The 19,131-nt window shown below is 34.6% G+C and overlaps 1 protein-coding gene across 1 annotated transcript in view; it reads left to right on the top strand.

Annotated features, from left to right (window-relative positions):
- slc12a5a (solute carrier family 12 member 5a) overlaps positions 1-13,621 on the top strand; it is a 2,560,186-nt gene extending 2,546,565 nt beyond the window's left edge. Inside the window, exon 20 of the transcript XR_015494310.1 lies at positions 13,582-13,621. The gene's annotated coding sequence lies outside the window, so the exon portion shown is untranslated. The remainder of the gene's footprint in view (positions 1-13,581) is intronic.
- Positions 13,622-19,131: the final 5,510 nt, after the last annotated feature.

The following is a 19,131-nucleotide window of genomic DNA, read 5'->3' as shown; positions in this document are numbered from 1 at the left end:
ACCAAGGAATGTCCGCAGTTTCTGTCTGGCCCTAGTTATAGACCATTTTAATGAATGTAAACAATGATAATAATAATAATAATAATAATAATAATTAATAATTTAAATTGCATAGCTTAGGAGAATCCAAAAAGGTCTATATATTGATAAATAATAATATAATAGCTGGTATAACGTTAAGTTATGATTAACTTGCCTTTTGTTGCAGTTATAAGATAGTTTGACAAGGCAGGAAATGTTTATGGACATCACATTGAAAAGGACTAGCTTATACAGTGTAAAAATTATTGCTACCTTGTGTTTGTTTGTTTTAAAGTTTGTAAAACTTTTCTAGTCAAATGAACTTTCATCAAACAAACTGACTAAGGTAAACGTTGTATAGCTTAATTTGTTTTAGGTAAAACACAAATAACTTTTTAAAATAAGATAAAGTAACAGACAAACATTTGTAGTTATGACTTTTTGTTTTATTTATTTTTATTTTTTTGCAGTGTACCATTTTTTTTTTTTGCAGTGTCCCTCAAGGTTCTTCCAAGACAGCAGTTTTTTTTTTCCTTCAGGGAATTTTAGGAAAAAAAAAACATTATTGTAATCAGAGATGATTATGGTAATCTCCCCATCATGCTGCATTATGTTTGTAAAAATTGGAATGATTTAAGCTCTTTAGTTTTGACCTAGAGGTCAGAGAGACCTACAGTAGTTCACTGTTAAGGGTGTATGTCTCAGCGGAAACAGGAGTACAGAAAATGCATCCAATCAGACTTTTGAACAAAATGTTTTTTTTTTTTTTTTTTTTTTTGAAGAACGGGGGTCCAAATCTGAGTAAAAAGATCGTAGATGAATTCAGAACTGAGAAAAATCCATTTTTTTTTTTCACGTTTCTGTGCATAAGAAGTCTATTATTTTGCATGTAAATAATACATGTATTGAAACAACCATTGTTTATAATCTATAGCTTTACACTCATGTCCTGATTTGGTCAGTTACCAAAGTAAACATTGTAATGTATTGCATGGATAATATACCTCTAAATATGGTGTTCCACGTATTTGTTCTGTCTAAACCACAGGAAGAACTGCTAAATCGTTTAGAGGACTTTGTGCAATATTTTGACAAACCAAATTTAATAGGTGGTAAAATATACAAATGAGCAGTATTAAATATGATATTAGCCTAATATTTCATCTGCTTGACTGGAAATGGTAAGAACAAACATGAATATTTTCAAAATTCTTGCCCTGGAAATACAAATTTAGTTTGACCAATCACAAACACAGATGCGTAGAAAGAGTCCCTTTTTTTTTTTTCTTTTCTAGATTTTTTTACTAACTTTTGGTGGTCTATTTGTGTTCCGACTGATTAATACAACCCAAAGCATAACTATTTGGTCATTTTCATCAGCATAGTATGTAGGTTTCTGTAAGTTCAGTAGCAGGGTTAACATTCTGCTCTCCAATATTTATCATAAATTATAAAAACACACTAGAAAATTGGTTAGTGAGATTTCATCAAGTAGTCGACTAATAATTTTAAATGTAGAGGCTGCTTTCAGGTTCATCTGAATGTAAATGAATAGGCTTTTAGTTGTTGAATGACTAGTCAACTGCAAGCAACCCATAGAAGGTGTTTGTTTCAGTATTTCATTGTAATCAGACTGTTAATCAGTTGAACAACCAAATAAATGTAACCAAGGACTATAAAACTAAGTCATAAGTGCCATTTTTTTTTTTTTTAATTTTGAGATTTATACATCATCTGAAAGCTGAATAAATAAACCTTCTATTGTTTGTTCAATTTGGCTGGGAAAAAAAACTACTTGAATATCTAGAATCTGAAGGTATAAAAAAAAAGCTAAATATTGAGAAATTAACAAATTTATCCAAGTTAAAGGTCCCATGATTTAAAATGTGCATTTTTATTTGATGTTTGTCTTTTAATCTGAACTAAAACTCAAAGACGGGGAACTCCCCTCCCCTTTCTTAAAAAAAAACAGCCAATAGCATTTTGTTTTATCACAACTCTGTGAGGTATCACAACATCAGTGAGAGTGGCTGAGCTCGAGCACATCAAATTAAAAGCAAATGAGAAGCGTCTTGAAGGGGTGGGGCATGTCAGATACTAGAGAGCTTTTGATTGGTCAGATGATATGATGAGAAACTGAAGTTGGAGATGACATGAATAAATCCATGATTAATGATTAAACTCATCCTGTGGGATTTATAAGCATTTTGAGAAATGAGGACGTCACCAATGTCCTCATATTTCACCTCCTTTTTGTAATATCTGTGCAATACCTATGTCATTATAAAGATTTTTGTCCCGATATGTCTTAAAAACACGTACACGCACACATGCACCTGCCAGTACCTGACTATATTGTTGTTGTTTTTGTTGTTTCATTTTCTTTGTATTTGTATGATCCCAATTTTTTACCTTTTTGCATATTCTATTAAAAAAATACAAAATAAATACATTTTAAAAATAAATATACATTATTTGTAAATTCACAGAACCTTTAAGCTCTTAGCAATGCATATTACTAGTAATAAATTAAAGTAATTTTTGAAGTAATTATATTTGAATAATTTCCAGTTATATCGGCGGAAGCTGATCTTTATTCAGTGTTCTGTTGATTTACGCCATAAAATAATCGATCATTCAATAAGTATTTTTTGCTATTTTCAAAAATATATCAATGCAACATGATGTTTTGTGGTCCAGACTCCAGGGTAATAAATGTGGTTGATTGCAATAGAAACCGCATACATAAATGGTCGGTTCACTGATTAAGAGAAGAGAAACTTTACATTTTGGGTAATCTTGTCTTTGGTGAGAGAGTTTTCAGCATTCGTGAGATAAGGGTAAACAAAGGCGGTTAAATTTAGGCTCTCTCCCATTCCCCCAGAACTGATTGTATTGACCCAAAGTCACACATTTAGACCGATAAGCAGCCGCAGAGGGTGATAATAGACGTCCCTTTGCAACTTCTGTGTTTTATCGGCCAGGAACCTGGAACAGTGGTCCCTGAAGACAATTCGGCACAGTTTGAGAGACGTTCAGTGTGTACAAAATTGTAAAAATGCTGCTTTTAACTGTTATGAGGTTGGTAACATTTAGTCTACTTAAAGGGAAAGTTCAATCAAAAAAAAAAAAAAAATCACAATTTATTCACACTCAAGGGGTTCCAAATCTTTGAGTTTCTTTTTTTTTTTCTGTTGAACACAAAAGAAGATATTTAGAACAATGTTGATAATTTGTAGCCACTGGCAATCATAGTAGGAAAAAAAAAAAAACGAAGTCAATGGCTAAATCTTGTAGAAATATTCTTCACAATATCACCTTTTGTGTTCAGCAGAGGAAATAAATTGAAACCGGTTTGGAAAAAGTGGAGGATGAGTAAATTTATAGAATTAGCATTTTTTTGGGGGGGGGGGGGGGGGGGGGGGGGTGAGGTGGTGAACTATCCCTTTAAAAATCCTAATCTGGTCTATTTCGAAGGTTGTGTTGATGTATGCAGTTAAACTTTAAATGAATACTTGCATTAAAATTGTTTCTGAAAGAATATTTTATGTTAAAGTCCGCATCTACAGTATTAGGGTTGGGTCGATAGAGGATGCCATTGTCTATCGCCGATGGCTAGGCCCACCCGGAATATGTGCGTGCAGAATTGCACAGATTTTCCGCAGAATTGCACAGATTTTTAGCCCATCAATAATTCTGTTCTTTTACTTGAGTAAATGTGTATACATGTATATTTATTCAGGTTTTTTTAATTCATTTCAGTAATATTGACTAATGTTCATCTGATTTTTGTACAATGACGTTTGTACAGTTACATTTTCTGTCTTTTACTTCATATATTAAATGACAAACTTGCTTTATTTACCAAATAAAGTGAATCTAATTGGATTTGCTTTTTAAACATTTAAATAAGTTAAAAAGATAATATTTTTTATTTCATACATGTAAGGTTTTAGTTATGATACTCCCAAAATAATTCTGCAGACTTTTACCCAAATTCACAGCAGAAATAGCAAAAAACATCCGCAGATTCCGTCTGGCCCTACCGATGGCTGATAGAAATCACAATGCTGAGCCGGCATCCCGAAATAACATTTTAGAACGAAAACAATTCACGGCCACACTGGCGTTTCATCTAGCATTTCTGAAGAGCCCTCCTTCCACACAATACCGCTGAAAATGCGCATCGCGTGACCGCACACACACTCTGTCATGTGCTGCAGCGTTTGCGCGCGCCTGAGTTCCAGCAGTCAGCTGCTTTGAGCACAAAACCTCAAAGAGCAGTGCACATCTAACAGTTTGTCAAGGATGTTTCACTGGATGGTGTCTCGCTATAGTTGTTACTCTTCGGTCTTTTGAATATATCAGGTAACTTGTCACAGCATCAGTACACTGCTTCAATCTTTCGCTTTCATGCTTGTATTTTAGCAAAAACCTCAGATGTTGGTTGATTTCTGTTGGTTTTTACCAACCAAGTTTGTCGACGCCATTATAACGACACAGATCACTCCGCCTATTCATGCTAGAGTCCTGTGGAAAAGTGATTGACGGGTGGAAATTTGTGTGTGACTTATCCTTATTTTTGACTTGGTTATTGGTAAAACAAAGACCATGCGGGTCAGGTAGTTGAAACGGTAGGCTACAAATAATGAATTCATTATGAATTAATTAATTATTTATTAATGATTAATTCACCGCCGCCTTGTGACGATGCCATCGTCTATCACAATTTTTCACATTAGACTTCAAATTAGTCGACATCCCCCAACCTTTTACAGTAAAATATTAAAAGGCTGCATTAGAAAACACAGTTAAAAAAATTGTTGCACTTTATTTTAAGGTGTACTTGTTACAGCATAACTATTCATTCAACTACTGAGAATATTAACATACCTCGGGTAAGATTGTGGGATTAACTGTAATTAGTAGTAAGCTCACAGAATGTGTAACAAGGACACCTTGATGTGTTACCAAACAGTTTTTAATATAGATATGCATCATTACTCAAATCTTTGCCAAATTCTAATATGCTGAGTTGTGGCTCAAGAAAACCTCTTATTGTAGAAAACTGTGGTGCACACTTTAGGTCTACACTGAAATATGCTGGGTTATTTCAACCCAGTTGTGGGAAAAACACAAACAAAAACTGATTGGTTAACTATTTACAATTAAGTGTATTGGCCCAAATGAAACAATATTTGGATTTGTCCAGATGTTTGTCTGGAAATAACCCAACATTTTGTTTAGAGTGCATTTCTAATTTTACAAGATTTTCAAATAAATGGTGTTAAATGAACTTCATATTAATCACAAAAACAACATTGTTTTTAAAATTTATAGAAACTAAGCCATTATTAAAAAATATCGGAATTCAATAAAGTAAAAAGAAATGAGGAATTAAAGGAAGGAATTAAAAAAGATGATACATTAAGGATCATGAATCGCTGGAGTAATGGTGATTTTTAAAAAATGGCAGGAATAAAACAAGTTCTTTAATTCTAATCAAAGTTATTTTTAAAATTGTAGTAATATTTATGAATTATTCCAATCTTTTGACCGAATGGATATTGAATATATTGCACCTCATGGAAGCATAAATGCCATCTGATGGACCTGTTTGAAAGCAATCCATTCATTCATTTTCATTCAGCTTAGTCTATATTTCAGAGGTCGCCACAGGGGAATGAAGAGGCTACTATTTCAGCATACGTTTTTCACAGCAGATGCCCTTCCAGCCACAACCCAGTACTGAAACACCCATATTCACACACTCATACACTACGACCAATTTAATTTATCCAATTGACTTATAGCACATGTGTTTGGTCTGTGGGGGAAACCAGAGCACCCAGAGGAAACCTACACCAACATGGGGAGAACATGCAAACTCCACACAGAAATGCAAACTAGCCCAGCCAGGACTTGAAGCAGTGACCTTGTTGCTGTGAGGTGACCGTGCTACCCACTGAGCCACCATGCCACCAGAAGCAGTCATTACTTTTGAAATTCAACAAAATGACAAAATTCCCCATTAATTAACGCTACCATATCTTTCAGATACTCTTCTAACCTTTCCCACATGTATTTCTGCTTCTCTCGCTCATCTATTTTCTTGCATGTCGTGACCTGAGTCTCATTCTTGGTCATGCTTTGCCTTCCCCTGCTGTTTGGTGGTCTGGCAAGCACCGGCATCCTCATCTCACTCACTCACCGCTTTTTAATAAGCGCTTGGTCACGCTCGGCCTCTGTCCTTCAGAAAGACTGCATGTGGAGACATTCTTTCTTCACCCATTGCCTCACATCTCTGCTCTCTCATTTTTGTAGAGGTGTAGACCTTTTGGACATGAGAAATGATTCAAATGATGCTTGTACTTATGTTTAAAATACTTAAAGGCATAGTTTACCCAGAGGTGAACGTTTCCTCAAGTGGTTCTTAAATTTTCTTCTTTCTTTTTCTTATTTGAACAAGATATTCCGAAGAACGCTGGATGAAAGCAGCTATCCATAGTAGGAACAAAATTACTATGGACATCAATGGCTGTTTTTTTCCAATACTCTTCATTATAAATTCCTTTGTGTACAACAGAAGTAACATCAAAAAGATGTAAAGGAAGAATGAATGCTTTATTCAGCAGGTTGGATGCTTTTGATTTTAGTTTTTTTTTGTGAACATAGTAAACATAGACTTCAATCTTAGCCAGTTTCTCAGACTTAAGCGTCTAGTTTGGATACAGATGATTTGTTGTATGCCCTATGTATCTAAATATTTAGATTTATGGATGTGAATTGCATGTTAAATTTTTTTTTTATTATTAAATCAATAAAATAAGTGATTCTTGACCACAAAAACGGGTAATTCTGACAATAGCTAAAAATACATTGTAAAAAGGCATAGCAGAAATCATCAGAATATCAAGTTATTTTAGGTCCATAAGAATGTTAGGTTCGGTATTATATTACTGTAGATATATCAACTTATTTTTATTAGTAATGTGCATTTATTTATTTAGACAACTTTTAAAGGTGATTATTTTCCCCTCAGCATTTAGATTTTTTTTAACCCTCAGATTTTAAATATTGTCCTATCCTAATAAAGTTAACATTAATAGAAAGCTTGGTAATGGAATGGAAAATGAACTAATGTGAGGCTTTTTTGTCAGTAATGTATAAAAATGTTATAAAAAATAAATTAAAAAAAAAATAAAATATTTGCCAGAATAATACTCAAATATATTTATATATATTTTCCTCAATACTCATGTGAGCTTTTATTTTTCATAACTAAAGTGGAAAATTACACTGAAGTGTTGCATGCATAACTGTTTCAAACTATTTATTTGTGTTGAATTTAAACAAATTAAGTTTAATAATGTTCAACTTAATTTGTTTGTTTAAATTCAACACAAATAAATTGTTTACAACCACTTAACGTAAACTTTTTTTAGTAAATCCAAGTAATCATCTCTGAATAATTTTTCAGTGTACTGAAGAGCTTTACTTACTGTAGTTGCATAAGTGCTAACAAACTATTTTTGAGCAGAAACCCATTCATTTCTTTTCCTTCGGCTTAGTCTCTATTTCAGAGGTTGCCACAGTGGAATGAACTGCCAACTATTCCAGCATAGATTTTACGCAGCGGATGCCCTTCCAGCCACAACCCAGTACTGGGAAACACCCATACACACTCATTCACACACACGTACACTATGGTCAATTTAGTTTAGCGCATGCATTTGGATTGTGGGAGAGCACTCTGAGGAAACCCACGCCAACACCGGAAGAACATGCAAACTCCGCATAGAAATGGCTCCTGGCCCAGTCAGGACTCGAACCAGCAACCTTGGTGTGAGGCGACAGTGCTAACCACAGATCCACCGTGCTGCCCTTTGAGCAGAAACTAAACACTTCAATGCATTGTTTCTTTAAAGAAATAAAATTTATTGGTGTTAAATGTTCTGCTTTTTGTGTTTTAAACACACATTGAGTCTGTTAACACTATTTATGCATGATTGGCAAATATGCATCAAATATATGTATGATATATTAGTTTGGATGGAAATAGTATATGCAATTTAAATGCATTAAACTGGTCAATTTACGCCTATACATTTAAGAACTATAGTGTAATGTGAATTACTTTCGCTGTGTTTTTGTCTCTTTCTGAAGTGTGTAATTAAAAGAAACATGTCTAATTTGTTTTGGTCATTATTATGTTTTGCTGTAAACTTGAGTTTGGATGTGGTTTGTGTACTGGCAAAGAAGAATAGCCATCAAATCTGCCAGAAAATGCATCTTATATTCCAGATTTTAGATGCATGAACTTTAGAGGGGGAATCTACATGATGAAATTCATTAGCACTATTTATAGAGCTAAAGTGCTCCGTTTGTGCTTTTGGATGCTTAAGTGCTTAAATAAAACCCTCTCCTGTCTTTATCGATTTAAAAAAAACATGCAATTTAATACAATGTATTTTCCCCATTCAATCCAAACAAGTCCAACTGTTAAAATTATATTCATTCAGTTTAAACATGTAATTATGGTTAGCTGTGAAACAAACTTTATTAGTTAGTTACAATGTATAATAGAATAATGTTATTCATTCCTCATGAGACATTCAAACCATGTAATTACCTAAAAACCTACAGAAAACCATTATAATACATAAATAATTTAATTAACACACAAATCAAAGAAAGAAACAAATAGAAATGTATGACTATTAAAAATATTTTTATTTTATTACCCCGGCTCTTTTGTGCTCGAGTAGACTGGCAATTTTGTGTGAAGATACAAGATGTGCAGCACCTGATACTACGGATACTGGAAGCCTGTGCTGGCATTTCTCCTGCGGTGTTGCTATCAGTGTGTGAAGAACGGGACAAGAGGGTTGCATTAGCAATCCAATACATTGGACAGCACATTGAACACATTTTATAAGTGGTCAGAAACTTGTAATTAACTCCATGAAAGAATAAAGTTACGCTAAAAGCACACCATTGTTTTTCTTGTGAAATTAACAATAAATTTGATATGTGAAATGACCCTCTTCCTTTTGAAATAAAAAAAGTTGGATCCAAGATGGCCGATTTCAAAAAGACCACCATGGTCACCACCCATCTTAAAGTTTGCCCCCTCACATAAACTAATGTGCCACAACAGGGCGTTAATATCACCAACCATTCCCATTTTATTAAGGTGTACCTTAATAGGCCACCCTAGTACTTTTAGGTGAAAAGAGGATTTGTGCAGATGAGATCTAAATAAATCTAGCTCAAAGTCTTTCTCATCAAACTTCAGCCAAGAAGTCTCATGTGTCAACCAATCAAAAGCACTTGATTAAAATCGAATATTGGAGTCAAATACACAATTTGCTCAAAGCGCATTGATGTGTTAATATGCAGACACGTGCCTGCATAATAACTCATTTACCCCCTCAACCACATTTATTAGCATTTCATTTGATAAACCCACTTCTGTCTTCATAATTAATTTAAATACAATTTCTGTTGTGCATTCCCATAGCTTTTATTTTATTCTATACGTGCTACTGGTTTTGAATAAACATTTCTCTCTCCATCTCCTAATGTGGCTAATAAATTGTGTGTTTGCTGTCGGTGTTGAGTCTCTTCGGTGTCCGTCAGGCCGCCGTGCCGCTGAATTGGAGTGACACTGTGGTCACTTATTTGAAAGTGTGCGCTGATTGCTCTCGCAAAAACCGCCAAGCATACTTTTTGTGCGAAAGGATTACAATTTATCTGTGAGGAGAAGAAAGAGTCTCTAATCAACCTTCAGAGAGTTTGTGATGTCACCCGCTTCGGTTATTTGGTGTGTCGTCTGTTATTTGACCTCGGTGTTTGCAGGGGTTTGGGGATGATTTATCAGTTTTCATCTCAGTCACTCATGTATTTGATTTGCATGCTCATTTCTGTGCTGCTTGGGTAATAATAGGATGCATTTTGGGGACTTGGGGTCTGTTTTATTGCTTGTTGACAGTAGTTTGGAACTGCAATGTAAAGTCATGAGTGCTGCATGATGAACATTTAGTACTGCATAATGCTGACTGTTTCATAGTGTTTGAAACTATGCAGGGATGTACTTTTGAACAGTAACATGGTACATTTGTCACAGGGCCATATTTGAATGTCTATTTATTTTATAAAATTTGATATTAATGTTAGCATTTATTTTTACTGTTAAGTTTGTGTATTTTAATGATGATGGTTTTTACTATTACTTTGGTTTTTAAAGTGTTTTTAGGTATTTTAGTACACTCAGAAATAAAGGTACAAGAGCTGTCAATGGGGTGGTATTAAAGGTTTACATTTGTACTTAAAGGGACCATACTGGTATGTTAAAGATGTATTCTCACAGGCCACTTTACTAGGTACAACTGTCCAACTGCTTGTTAACGCAAATGTCTAATCAGCCAATCACATGGCAGCAACTCAATGCATTTAGGCATGTAGACATGGTCAGGACGATCTGCTGCAGTTTAAACTAAGCAATCAGAATGGGGAAGAAAAGTGATTAAGTGACTTTGAACGTGGCATGGTTATTGGTGCCAGACGGGCTGGTCTGAGTATTTCAGAAAATGCTGATCTACTGGGATTTTCACGCACAACCATCTCTAGGGTTTACAGAGAATGATCTGAAAGAGTGAAAAATGAGTGGCAGTTCTGTGGGCGCAAAAGCCTTGTTGATGTCAGAGGAGAATGGCCAGACTAATTCGAGCTAATAGGCAACAGTAACTCAAATAACCACTCGTTACAACCAAGGTCTGCAGAAGCACATCTCTGAACGCACAATATGTCCAACCTTGGTGGATTGGCTACAGCAGCATAAGACCACACTGGGGGCCACTCCTGAGGCTACAATTCGCACAGTCTCACCAGAATTACTAAAAGACGGTTTTTAAAAATTGTTGCCTGGTCTGAGTCTTGATTTTTGCTGCCACATTCAGATGGTAGGGTCAGAATTTGGCGTCAACATGAAAGCATGGTTCCAACCTGTCTTGTATCAGCCTTTTAGGCTGCTGGTGTGGTGTAATGGTGTGGGGGGCATTGGCACACTTTGGGCCCATTAGTACCAATTGAGTATCGTATCAACACCAGAGACTACCTGAGTATTGTTGCTGACCATGTCCATCCCTTTAAGACTACAATGTACCCATCTTCTGATGGCTACTTCCAGCAGGATAACGTGCCATGTCATCAAGGACGAATCATCTCAGACTGGTTTCGTGAACATGACAATGAGTTCACTGTACTCAAATGGCCTCCACATTCACCAGATCTCAATCCAATAGAGCACCTTTGGGATGTGGTGGAACGGGAGATTCACATCATGGATGTGCAGCTGGCAAATCTGCAGCAACTGTGTGATGCTATCAGGTCAATACGGACCAAAATCTGAGGAATATTTCCAGTACCTTGTTGAATCTATGCCATGAATTAAGGCAGTTCTGAAGGCAAAAGGGGTCCAACCCTGTACTAATAAGGTGTACCTAATAAAGTGACCAGTGTACCAAAAATTTTTTAGTACACATTAGTACTTTTTTACGTACTGTTATGTACCTTTGATGTATTAATAAGGACTCTTTAATCACAAATGTGTACTTTTTGAAAAGGTACCACCCCAGTGACAGCTCTCTTACCTTTATTTCTGAGAGTGTATACACTAATGAATATTTTACTACTAAGCTAAAAATAAAATTTAATGCATGTATAATTTTTTTTTCAATTTTTTTCAATTTTTTTTTTTGACAATTAAGTTTTTTCTTTTTTCCAAGAGTTTTATGATTTTAGTTAATGGTAATAATCTTGCATCCAACAGTCATAAGAAGTAAATCCATAATAGTTTTGTAATCTTTTACTTTTTATATATTTATATACTTGTTGAGAAAATTCTCTTCATAAATGTTGTTTTACTTGATTTAAAAAAAAAAAAAAAAAAAAAAAATATATATATATATATATATATATATATATATATATATATATATATATATATATATATATATATATATATATATATATATATATATATATATATATATATATATATAGTACCATCGATGCATTCTATTTGTATTTTGTTTAAAATGATAACCGCTTTTGGATTAGTCTTTTTTTTAAAAAATAAAATAAATAAATTATATACTAATATTATTTGATAACTAAAAATTAATTGTATTGTAATATTCACTTTAATTATAATCTATTAATAGTATTATTTTGTTGTTTATTGTATTTTTGTTGCTATTATTATTATTATTATTATTATTATTATTATTTTACTAATGTGTTGTTGTTGTTGTTGTTGTTATGAATATTTTTTTTTATTATTATTTTCAATATTATTATGATTGTGCTAATACATAAGACTTTAAATTTGTGCAATGTTACAGCATGATCAAATGTGAATGCATTGCTATATGGGATACCATTTTTTTTACATGCAAAAATATATGCATTTGGAGTAAAACATATAGTCTGAGTAAAAGTCAGTTAAAAAAAACTCTGGTAGAGAAGTATTAATCTCTTCGATTACATCATTGTGAAGTGTTTGAGGTTTATGGTCCAAAAAAAAGGATGATTTTCTAACCTAAAACCTCAAGAACTCAAACCACACACATACAAACAGCACGAGCAGGGTCGATTAGAGCTCTTTCCATTTGCACTTCTTTTCTGCACATCATTTTGTTATCCCAGTTTCAGTCAAATTAGCCTGCTCGCTCTTATCACTCACCCCAGTGCATTGTGGGATATTCAGCAAGGCTTTCTTTTTAATTAACTTACAGGCCTTGGAAATATGTGCTTTTTATTTTGAAGAGAAGAGCAGCGAATGAACTTTTCCAGTGTATTTTTTTTTAAAGCATTTTACGGCTGCGATGTATTGTTAATATAGTCATGTCTGAATGCCATTGGGTCTCACTTTGTTGTTTTTATGACTATTATCATAAAATGGAAACATTAAGGTTACATTTTCTGCAAAATATACATTCATATTTATCCAGTTCATTAGGTGCCGTTGTCAGACCTTATATTGGATACTGAGTGCCAATACAAAACTGTAATTGTTTGTGAAAGCAACTGGAAAAAAACATACTGTAATTGTTTTTTGTTTTTCAAAATTTTAAATAAAACCATGGTTGTCAGATTGCTATCTTTATAGGAAGGTACTATTTTTGTATTTGTATTTATTTATTTATTAGGATTAACGCCTTGAGATCTGAATTTCAATTGTCAAAGCAGTAAGTAAATCGGCACACTATCGTCTCAAAACATATTGCAAGAATCAGATTCTTTGTTTTTAGTGAGGACTTGTTGATGCTTTTATCAGCAGCAGGATGGATTACTGTAACAAACTCCTCACTGGGCTTCCCAAAAAGACAGTCAGACAGTTGCAGCTCATTCAGAACGCTGCTGCCAGGATTCTGACCACAACCAGAAAATCAGAGCACATCACACCGGTCCTTAGGTCTTTACACTGGCAGTTACTTCAGAATAGATTTTAAAGTATTAATACTCGTCTATAAATCATTAAATGGTCTAGGACAGGGGTCGGCAACCCAAAATGTTGAAAGAGCCATATTGGACCAAAAAAAAAAACAAAAACAAATATGTCTGGAGCCGCAAAAAACTTAAAAGCCTTATATAAGCCTTATAATGATGGCAACACATGCTGTATGTATTTATATTAGCTATATTAGCCTACTATAAAAATGACTTCGTTGGCTACAAATACATACTGAGCCTTCATGATTAAATGTTCATTTCCCTGCAGTGCATCCTGTAGAGAATGACGCGCCACGTGACTACTCTGTTGTGCGATGCCGTCTCAAGTTTAACTTAATTACAGTCTATTAATGATTTATGTTTAATGTTCAAGTTTAACTTCATTACAATATTAATGAATTGTTTAATGATCAAGTTTAACTTCATTACAATATTATTGCATTATGTTTTGCTTTGATGAAATTAAAGAAATGCAATAAAGAAATCAGATTTTTTTTGTTTTTTTTTTTATTTTGAGGATTCCAAAAAACAACATCAAAATGAACGTGCACAACGTGCCTCTTATCTGGGCAACAAACAGTGCAATAAAACGCAGCCTGCCATTTCCATTTCAAGATCAGCTCGAGTCATTCCTGGGAATGTGCTCAACAAGGAAGGGTCAATCTCCAGGGGTGTGTGTCGAGGAAAGTCAGTCTCGTTTTTTCCTTTCGCAACTCGCAAAATCTGCTCTCAAATGCAGTTTGCATATCAACGATCGCACCTTGTAAATAATCACCGTTGAGTGAGTGATCGGGATGGGCTTCTTTGAATTCTCTCAGGGAGGGAAAATGAGAAAGCGTGCCCCGCTGTACATCTTTGGCAAAGACAGCTTGCGCTCCATGGCGCATCACACAGCCGGCGGTTTGTTTACAACAGCTACCTGCCTGGCATACCGCCCTGCTGATAGAAACGTGTGTCGCAGGCTATGACGCAAATCTTCGTTGACAGAAATGTTGAAATTAAATATTCTACACACTTTAACAGCATTGGAAAACGTTAAGATTGTTTGTCCTCCTATAGAAACCATATTAAAATATATATATATATATATATATATATATATATATATATATATATATATATATATATATATATATATATATATTTACCTCCCTCATCGTTTTCCATTTTCAAACATTTTTTGAAAAAGTTCCAGGGAGCCACTAGGGCAGCGCTAAAGAGCCGCATGCGGCTCTAGAGCCACGGGTTGCCGACCCCTGGTCTAGGACCTCAATACATTACAGATATTCTGCCTGAAAACAAACCCAACAGATCACTCAGATCTTTAGGATCATATAAACTAGAAATTCCAAGAGTTCAGTCAAAGCAGGGTGAATCGGCATTCAGCTACTAACAGCGCCCCCTGCTGCTGGAATCAGCTTCTAGAAATGATCAGATGTGCTCCAACATTAGGCACATTTAAATCAAGACTAAAAACACATCTGTTTAGCTGTGCCTTTACTGAATGTTCACAGGTCGCACTCTTTCTTTTTTCCTTCTTTTATAACCTGTTTTAACACATTTTAATCTGTTTTAAATATCTTTAGTTCTTTTAATAATTTTATTTTCTTGCTTATTTTATTCTTGTTTATGTAAAGCACTTTGAATTACCACGGTGGATGAAATGTGCTATATAAATAAACTTACCTTGATGTACCATCTCATTTTCAAGGGGGTCCCTCAATTAAAAGCATTCAAATAATAATAATAATAATAATAATAACAAAATGGCAAAACCAAAACACAAATTACATTACATAACATAAAACAACAACAGTCAGAAACTATAACAAAAGGGGAAGTGCATGCATACATATTCATAGTAAACACAACAGCAAAAATAATCTGTGCTCAGATCAGTGAATTAATTTACCACATAAACAATATTCTCAGGAAAAACTATTAAAGTCCAAAGTAAAATATGAAGGCAAAGTTTGCTTAAACCTCTTAAATATGCTTATTTATGCTGCTATTATAACTATGTATGATCATATGGCTACTTGTATTGTTTGTGTGTGTTTTACATTCCCTTTATCATGATCACAAAAATTTTCCTGCCCATTTTTGAATTGCAGCCGACCAGTTGTGATCATACTGCAAATAAACCCACCAAAAATCATGGTAAATGCCATGACTGAGACTCTTTACGCTCTTCAATCCTTCTCGCATACTTTCTCCTCTCTTACACACACACACGCGCGCGCGCGCGCACACACACACACGTACAAAGTGGTGCACTATTATTAAGAATCTAGTAGTTGTTGGTTTCAGCAGAAATGTCAGCGTGCGATGTAACCTTTACACCAGCATGTTATCTGCCTCCATGCCAATGCATTGAGAAAATGAAGGACGGAGACAACGCAATGGGATTTGAAAGGTCCCCATCAGCGTGTGGCCCCGTGGCGCTTTCCCCTTCACAGTTCAGGAACACAAATACACCACTTTACGCATGCGCGCACGCCATCAAGAGGGCTTTAAATGTTGCTATCTGTCTCTGTGCATCTTTATCTGGCCGTGTAGGACTCTGTCAGGGAATTACACCGCACTAGGGAAAGCTGGTGAAGTCTCTAAAACTGCTTTGCTAAGCGCATTTGCTCGGTCAGTGGTACAGTAAGTCTTACTGACGCTGTTTACTGCAGTCAACAAAGTCAATAATCAGAATGTGGACATACTTGCCGTTAGGTCACCCAAGAATGTTCGCTGCATGGCTTAATGTGATTTACACTAGTAGGACATGTGCATCAATGTACTATTCATATCATCAAATCAGAGTTTAGAACTGGTGAAGGGATGCTTCAGTCAGTATAATGGGAACGGTCAGCTTTGTGTTATGATCACCAGTTGAAGTGCCGACTAGAATCCCAACACAATCTCACGGCAATTCGTAACTTTTTTATTTAGTGGCTAATTCGTACGATCTAATTTGTACAATTTAGTACGATTTGCTTATCCCTCAATGACGGTTGGGGTTAGGGGTGGGGTTAGGTGCCACGCCTCCTTTTTAAAATCGTATCATTTCGTACGATTTAGGCACTAAACTGGTAAAACGTAAAATACTTACGTTTTCTCGTGAGATCAGGCTGAGAATCCTGCAGTATGGCTTCTGGGCACCTGGGCTGTGTCCGAACTTGCATACTTCCATACTATATAGCAGGGGTCACCAATCTTGGTCCTGGAGGGCCGGTGTCCCTGCAGGGTTTAGCTCCAACTTACCTCAACACCCCTGCCTGGATGTTTCAAATATACCTAGTAAGACCTTGATTAGCTTGTTCAGGTGTGTTGTGGGTTGGAGCTAAAATTTGCAAGACACCGGCCCTCCAGGAACAAGTTTGGTGACCCCTGCTATATAGCATGTTAAAAGCAGTATGTGAACTGAGTGGTATGTCCAAATTTATAGTATTCACAGTATGTGAAAAGTACCTGGATGATCTACTACTTCCGGCGAGATTCTAAAGAGTGCATCCAATGGATGCTACGCAATCCCATGATGCCATGTGAGAGAATTCATGAATAGGTATGAGGCGCCGTGTAGGATTTAAATCAAACTTAGCTTCTCAACAAACTCACAAAACACGTGCATATACACCTATAAATTACTCTCATATACACCTATACTATTGGATGTTCAAAACAACATATGAAACTTGCGCAGATGCATATAAACTTCACGCATGCATACACCCACATACACACGCACATACATATAAACTCAATCTGTGTTTGCATGCTGATAAGCGAAGTTTGATTGAAATCCTACACAGCGCCTCATAAATAGGAGTGTTGCTGACATGGGTAGGTCACATAATAATAACAAATAGCAAATGTAGGATGTCCGAGCTCCATTCATATTATGCACATTCATGCTGTGTAGACCGTTCTTTTTTTAATGGTCATCTAGTAAATTTAAATGTAGTTACTACTGTAGTAGTAGAATATTTCGGACTCAGCCCTGGACTTCATTCCACACATCCTTTTGCTCTGATTACTGTCACCTGTTTTCCATTGGCTGGACTATTAAAGACCTCCCCCATGTACACGCATACATTGTGAAGTCTTGCCATTTAATATTTACTACATTAGCCTAATATATTCCACTTTAGGGATTAGTTCAGCCAAAAATAAAAAGTACCCCATAATTTAATCTCCTTCAAAAAAAATAAATAAATAAATAAATAAAGGAAAAAAATAAAGAAAAGGGAATTCATGATTTTTTATTTTTATTTATTTTTTTTAATTAAAACAGATTATGTGATTTTGGAAAACCATACTAAATAGTGAACTGATCTCTCCTCACATCCTCAAATAGAATTTCAATAATTCAGCAACAAAACCTAATAGAAGTAATAATATTAATGTAATGCGTTTTATTTGCAAGATGCTTTTCTTAAACCCACAGCGCTACATTAAAAAAATTACAGAATACAAAGTAACAATCAATTTAAAAGTTTAAATATGCACCCTAATTTTGACTTGATTTACATCTTAAAAAGCATCTATTTAAGGTGATTCAAAGTTAGCGCATAGCAGAAATTAAAAGGACGTACATTCCATAATCAAAGTTCCTCACCTTCTTAACTGATGTCTGAGCCCTGTTTCAGAAGGGAGTTTAAGCGAAACTCAGTATGTTAACCCTGAATTGAGAGAAACTATGGGATTTCTGTTTCAAAATGGCAGGTTTGTCAAACTCGGGAAAGCAGGGTAGGTCAAGCCTGTTTCTGAAAGAGAGGTAACTTGGAGTCAATTACTGTGGTAACCTACTCTGTGAACCTGACCTGGTCAGGAGCAGTCAGTCTCATCCCCTTTTTTTTTTTAAAGACGAAGCAGTATTTCTTGCCTTAGCCTTACATTTCCACCCACCTATTTTTATGGTTATTTTGGATTTGTGCATAAAAAATCAGTTTATGGAAACGCCATTCGCATAACTTTTGAAAACGTGCATAAAAAACGTATACGCATAACTGGGTTGGATAAACTTTTTATTCGGTAAGAAAAGATGCACATAAACTACCACACTCAAAATATGGGGTTATTTGCAATGAATGCAATGAAAATAGTGTTACAAACACAAATTAATTGCATTTTCAGATGATTAAAATGAGATTCATGCCCATAGCAGCCCTTAGTCAGACCTATTTGAATTAAATAATTTCTTAGTACCTTTTGTACACCTGTAATCAAAGCTGCACATCCCCCACCGTACTTCAGTGATGCAGAGTCAAAACAACACAATTGCTGGGTCATCTTTCGCAAGCATTTCTGGATTAAATTAACCTATTGTTTAAGTAAAAAATAACCAATTATTGGGTAGAAAACCCCAATTTATTGGATTAAAATAATAGCCCAATTACTTTTTAATAAAAAAAAATAAAAAAAATAAATAAATAAATATATATATAATATATAATTAATATATATATATAATATATAAAATATATATAATATATAATATATAAATATATATATAAATATAATATATAATATATATATATATATATATATATATATATATATAATATATAAAATATATATAATATATATAATTTATTTAATTTA

The sequence above is a fragment of the Danio rerio genome, chromosome 6 (genome assembly GCF_052040795.2).
Source record: "Danio rerio strain M-AB ecotype USA chromosome 6, GRCz13ab, whole genome shotgun sequence".
In the NCBI taxonomy this organism is placed as follows: domain Eukaryota; kingdom Metazoa; phylum Chordata; class Actinopteri; order Cypriniformes; family Danionidae; genus Danio; species Danio rerio.
The sequence above is the reverse complement of the archived record's forward strand: the minus strand, read 5'-3'. Positions and strand labels throughout refer to the sequence as shown.